This window comes from Elephantulus edwardii, unplaced genomic scaffold (genome assembly GCF_000299155.1).
Source record: "Elephantulus edwardii isolate Elephantulus edwardi_28Jun2011 unplaced genomic scaffold, EleEdw1.0 scaffold00220, whole genome shotgun sequence".
Lineage (NCBI taxonomy): Eukaryota > Metazoa > Chordata > Mammalia > Macroscelidea > Macroscelididae > Elephantulus > Elephantulus edwardii.
The window spans coordinates 1,122,057-1,128,980 of NW_006399970.1; the positions used below are offsets into that span (position 1 = coordinate 1,122,057).

Below are 6,924 nucleotides of genomic sequence, written 5' to 3' on the forward strand. Positions count from 1 at the left end.
CCGCAACGCACAGACCAGTGCTATACCACTTAGAAGAATGTTTGACAGGAAGACAATTTGAACCTGGCCCGAGGGCCCTTTGGGCTTAAGGCCGCCTCCTGGTTCAAACCCTAGGCCCAGGCTGGCTAGCCTCACTCCAGGGACAGAGCAAACCTGCACGTCAAACACATTCCCGGAAAAGCAGTGGACTCCAAAAGCTTGCCACGATTCCTGCGCTCCCACCACCACGCTCCTTCCCTTCTTGCAAGGAGAGCTTCCCAAGTGCCTCAAATAATAAATACAGAAGATTAAAGAAGAATGGATACCTTTTAAATTATGGTGTTGATGAAAAAATATTAAAACAATATGACTGCCCAAGAATAAACAAATCTGTCTTGGAAGACGTGAAGAGCCAGGGTGCTGGCTGAAAGCACAGTGAGAGTTTGGCTTACATATTGGGGGCATGTTATCAGGAGCGCAGTCTCAGGAGAAGGAAGAACATCATATTTAGCAAAGTGGAGGGACAGCAAAGGAGAGGAAGACTCTTAATGAAATGAACTGACGCAGCTACTGCAACAATGGACTTAAGGCCAAACAAGGATTGTAAAGATGGCACAGGATCAGCCAGAATTCTCTTCTGTTGTAGATGGGGTCACTAGGAGTCAGAAGTGACTCAAGAGCACCTAACAAGAACAACAACATAAATATGTGTCACTTAATATTGTTAAACAGTATCGCAACAATTTGTATGGCAGGGGGGAAAAAATGGAAAACTTCTAATGCTGAGAAAAAGTCGCAGAGGAATGGATTCAGAACTCTAACTGTATTCTTAGCTACAGCCAACCATGCTCAGCTAATCATGTTGTTCAAAGGGTGAACAGAGAGGCAGCTCCAAACAACCCTTTTTCAATCTTGGGATGGGACATCTTTAAAGATTGACTGAAATTATAAATGAAGCCTTATAAATCACACGTTTTTAATGGCACTACTGTTAACTAATTGCTATGTACTTGGCAGTGTGCTCAGAACCTTGCCTATATTTAATGCTTCCAAGAACTCCCTGCAGTGATGTTGTCATTCCTGATTTATAGTGGAAGAAACTGAAGTCTGGAGGCAAAGTAATGAGCCCAAGACTGCATGGCTAATAAACAGGAGAAAGGAAATATGCACTGCTGTGGAAGTGCAGCCTCTCCAGCTCCTCACCCTGTAGTTTCACCCATCAATTATACTGCTCTCTTCACTGTCCTAACTCCTTATTGTTTCCAAAATGCGTCTGTGAAGTGCTCAATTGTCCTACTGTGTACTACTGTGCTGAGTGCTGTGCAAAAGCAGGTTTCGCCCCTGCTTGTCCATTTGTGCTGCTCCTCACCACACCCAGCTGGCTGCTAACCACAAGAAGCCTTGCCCTACTTTGTTGCTCGAATGCTTTGAAAAACCTGATCCTGGGGTGTGCAGTCAGCAGCCTGGGAGGGTGGTACTCTGATTCCGTGCACCATGTAGGCTTGCTTCCTCCTCTGGTTCCCATTGTTTGCAAGCAATTGCAGGATTTTCAAATTAGCTGGTAATGAGTAATATTTACCCGAGCTCAGAGACCCATGACACTCAGTTGTAGATTTTGCTACAAATTAGGAAGAATAATCCCTCTTTTGGCACCATGCTAGTCCCTCAGTTGTAGAGTTTGATGACATTTTAGTTAAGTTCTAAGAACTACGTATCTGAACTACAGTTGTCGTTGTGTACCATGAAGTCTGCACTGACTCACAGATGACATGCCAGCAGGTTTTCAAAGGCTCTAAATTGCAAGAAAGGAGATTGCTCTTCTTTCTCCCCGAGAGCAGCCTGGTGGGTTTGAACTGTGTGCCATTGGGTTGACAGGGAAATTCCTTACTTCTAAGCCACCTGAACTACAGTGGAAACCTTAATAGTTATACAGGGTATATATACAGTACATAGCAGTAATTTCTGGTAGAAAGTTAGGCTTACTCTTTTTTTCTTAAAAAAAGTTTTATTTCCTATTGGTTTGCATAAAAAAATTTATATACAGTGTGTTTCAATTATGTGTATTGTGTTTCACATATTCCTCTATTCACATTGTGCTTCATATAGTTATTCCCATATATTGTGCTTTTGGGTGGGTTGTTCTGTTTTTGCTTTTGTCATTTATATTATGAGTTTGTTTTAGTTCCTCCCTTACACTCATCCCACCAACAACTACTTTTGTGAAAGCATGTAAGCCAACTACTTTCTAATAGTTCCCTTTAAATGACCTTCTGCCTATTTGTCTTGCCCTTCCCCATCAAACCCGTACTCTGAAGAAACAAGTACATCCCTTCTATTGAAGGATCCTCTATTCCACTTGGAAGCTTTGAGCATGTGCATCCATAAGTATTGTCCAGTCCATAGCAAGCCCTCAGGTTGCAGCAATCAACCCTAGACCACACTATGGATCATCTTCTCTTCATCTGCTTGGGATCTGGTCAATTCATCCCCAACTATCTGTGGCTAGGTTTAAACAGTGTATTCAGGAGTCCACATTTCTCCTTGCAAGGGAAGTTTACTCTTTAGCCAAGGGGTTGTCATGAGAAATTCAGGGATTCCAGCAGAATTTCAATGAGTCATGAGCAGGATCTGTATAGCTGGAATATCTTTGTGCTCCAAACATTCCATAGTCGTACAAATGCTGTGGAACCAGAAGCATGACCCTTGTCATCTCATCTCTACTAGGCATCCAATCCATTGGAGGAACTTTGCTTTATGATTATGGGGATCCTACCAAAGCCTCAGGTAAGACTTTAAATCTTTAAAGCAGTATTTAGTTTGTAGGAAAAGAAATGCTAAGATATTTTTTTTATTCCAGTTGAAAAAAGATATGAAAAATTTAGAAATATGCTGAGAGGAAACTACAAGTGGATCTGTGGATTTCCGTTAACAAATACTGCAGTGCTTCTGACAGTTCAGACTTGAGAATTTAAGATTATAGAAATGAAGTTAATAGCCAATCCTATGTATAGGAAATCCTATGCTTCTCCAATCATAAGACATGTTCTAGTTCTGATGAGGGAGATTTGGGGTCATTGACTTCATCTTTCTCTCTGATTCATACTAAAATGGAGAAGAGATGCATCTTTCTAACCTGCTAAGCACATGGGATAACGGCTCTGAATGTATTGTACTTTGTTAAAGACGAGGGCATAAAGAAAACAAATGGAAGTAAACTGTATTGCCAGTGCCACTTTGAAAATTATATTCTTGCTACAATGTTTTGGTTTCTTGATAAAATTATTTGACTCTTTGAAGAACATTTTGTCCTCAAGTGAGGGTAGGTAGGAACTTGAAAAATAGTAGCAGGTAGCATACAGATATCATAGCTCATTTTCTATCCTATGCCTTACAGATGAGCTTCTTTTAAAACTACTTCATCAAGAAGTGAGATACTTTAGGTTTAGATTAGATTTGTCATTGCATTTTGTGCCATCAAGTTGGAACCAACACATAACTCACTCTGCAGTGATTCTTAGAGTCATATTGCAGGAGGAAATTCCTCATCTTTCCCTTGCAGAGCAGCTGGTAGGCTCAAACTACCTTTCTCTGAGGTGACAGCGCAACTCCTTACCACTAGGCCACCTTGTTGTCATTCGCAATTCTAATTTTACCTTTGATCAATGGTGTTTTTACTCTGACTCCCATACCTCTCATATATAATAATTCAAAGAAACTCTGATCATTTGAAAACATCAAATAAGATTTACAACTATATTTTTCCTATGTTTTCTAAAGATGACATTTCCCCCCCAAATCAATTGACATTTTTCCCTAGTTAACATAAAATAGAAGTGTATTCACTATGGTACTTAACCATGACTGTGCTGTCTCCTGTATTAAAAGTAAATGAGAACAAGAAAGAATAACAGAGATGACAAAAGAAATTATTACTTTTTTTTTCAAAAAAAGGAATTTTTGGAAGGAGAGGGAGGGACTGGAGATCATTATGCTAAAAACTAACTTAGTCTCATAAAGACAAATACTGTATAGGACCATTATTGTAGAATGAGTATGAGGATGCAAGGGGAGGAGGGCACTTAAATATAAGGTCGCACAGTTTGATGGGTGGAGGGAGTGATTGGTAAAGGAAAGGTAAAAGGTCCAGTGTGAAAAACAACGTATATGAACCTTATGAACTTTCTATGCAAACCAGTATAAAGTACAATTTTTTTCTTTTTTTTGTTCTCTTTTTTTAAATTAAATTTTATTAATTTTAATGAACATTTACATAGATTTGGGGTTTCCATTCATTCACTGTTGCACTATTTTCTCTACCCTCCCCCCCAGTTCATTCCTCTTTTTTTTCCCCTTGAAAGTCTGTTTTAATTGTCCCATTGCCACAGTGCTTGTCAAAGCCAGTTCTGATTAATCTCCTTTGTCAGTGTGTCCTTTGACATTCCTTATCACTCCTCCCTGAGGGAGACCTCACCCTGATTCATAAGGAAAAGGGGACAGTGTATTCTCTTAACTACTTCCTGCTGAAAAGGGACCCTGTAGGTTTCAGGGTGAAGATCTTCTCTCACTACTCTAAAGGGCCCCTTTGGCAATAGGAAACACATAGACTATTGTGGAGATTGATTTTGGAATATAGATGCACTGTTATCAATTGCGCTTAGCCATACATGTTCATATCCTTGAAGATGTATCATGGAACTGTTGCAGCCTAGAAGACATAAATTTAACTAACAAGTTAAAAGGACAGGAGTCAAAAATTAAAAGCAATAAAATTCCAAGTAGAGGTTCTAACAGTGGCACAAAAAATACAATTTTTAAAAAATAGTAAAAGAATAGAAATCCAAAGTCTATATAAACATTCATTAAAATGAATTCTTTTTTTAAAAAAAGAATAAAACACAAATAAAAAACCCATCCTGTCTAGTTGACAGGATTATTATGGGCATAGTCCAATGGTGATTAATTTTATAAGACATAATAAATGGGAATTATTGTATGAAACATAATGTGAATGAAGAATACTGTGAAACGCAATGCATACAAACTTTATAATTTAATCAATATAAAGTAATTTAAAAAAATAGTAAAAGAAAGTAAAAAAAACCCCTCATAATCTAATAATTTAGTGTTAACAACTACTGATATGATTCCTCCTAAACTTTTTTCACTGATTATTCTGTCCAGCTGTTATATCATTGTTTCACATTCCACAGTATGCATTAGGAGCATTTAATGTCTTTTGTTATTTTTAGAACAATGTATATCTATGCAATTCCAGGCTCAACTTTTACACAATACATGACTATGATATATGATGTGTTTTAAAAAATGTATGCTTCTCCTTTCAACAGGAACCAGATGAAAAAGATAATGCCAAAAGGGTAAGGTAATTTTCATTATTATATGCATACAAATATTCAAAGAGACCATTTCTGTTCTACACTAAAGTGGACTTTTTTTTTAACAGTTTTTATTTCATTATTCAAAGATGCGCAAGTTAGGCAATGCAAATGTTGCGGTAAGTTGTAAAATTTACTGCTACTTACTTTCAAAAACCTGCTTTTACAATATATCTAATAACACTAGATCAAAATTAATGATTTTAACTTGAACTGTGAATGTGAGGGTGAACAAATGGAGCTTAAACTATTATACATTCATTTACTCTGTGCAGTAATTACATGGGCATTACATTCAAGCGATTGCTTACTGTGCATCTCCTGTATGCCAGGCATAATTGAAAGTATTATAAACATAGCAGTAAATGAAGAAGAAAAAAATTTTTTAAGTCCTTATGCTCATGAAATTTATATTATAGAGCCAGGAAAAGAAATAAGTAAAACATATTTATATTATGTTTCAGTTGGCAATTAATACAAAGGAAGAAATAGTATTCTCAAAATAATTTTCACATTTATTCTAAAATAATTGTAAAAAATGAAATTAAATGTAACTTGAAAATGTTCCTTTCTATTTCTAATGTCACCTTACTAGTAATTACGTATTTAACTGAGAACATACATTCTAAAGTTAGCCAGAACCAATAAGTAAAATTCAATTCATCTCTAAATTGTATTTTTTTTAGTAGTTTTTCTGTTAGTATATATGGATTTAGAAAGAGTCATGAATGGAGGTTACGTAGTGGAGTGTACTCAGGGTAGGGGTGGGGATTCTATACCAGTGAAATAATTTTTCTTTTACTTTTCAAAGTGAAGTGCGAACTTGTGGGGGGAGGGGTGGACAGGGAGAAAAATGCAACAATGAATGTATAGAAATCCAAAATATCTGTAAACATTCATTAAAATTAATTTAAAAATACATTATATTAATACTAAAAAAGGGGTAACCAACCTATTGTAGTACTTTAATCTGAATAATTAGTTATTAATTGACTATAGCATTTTTTAACTAAAAATGTATTTCTTCTTTTAAGCTTTTGACTACTCGCTGTCATGGATCAACTTAAGAACTAAGGGAGAGGTGTATTGTAAAAACATGTGACCCATGAACATTTAGCTTGAAACATGGCTTCTGTTTTAAATGTTTATCATATTGAATACTTTTACAATGACTTATACTGGCTTTAAACCAAATGCAAGTTGAATCAGTTAACAGAATACCATTAATAGGACTTAAAGTAATCCATTTGATAGGAAATGTAATGCTAGTGAGAAGGTTCACTTCAAGTCATGACTTTAAAATGAAACTTTCTCAGGTAGCTACATGTCACAAATGTGTTTTCATTTTCTTCAACTTGGTATCTTTCCATTTTGGAAAAGAAATAGTATCTTATATTTTTCATGTATTATCATATTTTGTGTCCTATGTTATACTATTACATATGTTTCAATTTTAAACTTAATTTACAAAGGATATTACATATGAAATACAAAAGGTATCATATTTAAATATTGATAAACAGTATTCTAATAAAAGACTAATTCTTTT

The 6,924-nt window shown here is 36.0% G+C and overlaps 1 pseudogene; it reads left to right on the plus strand.

Annotated features, from left to right (window-relative positions):
* Positions 1 to 6,924, plus strand: part of LOC102862221 — a 102,485-nt pseudogene that overhangs the window by 41,859 nt on the left and 53,702 nt on the right.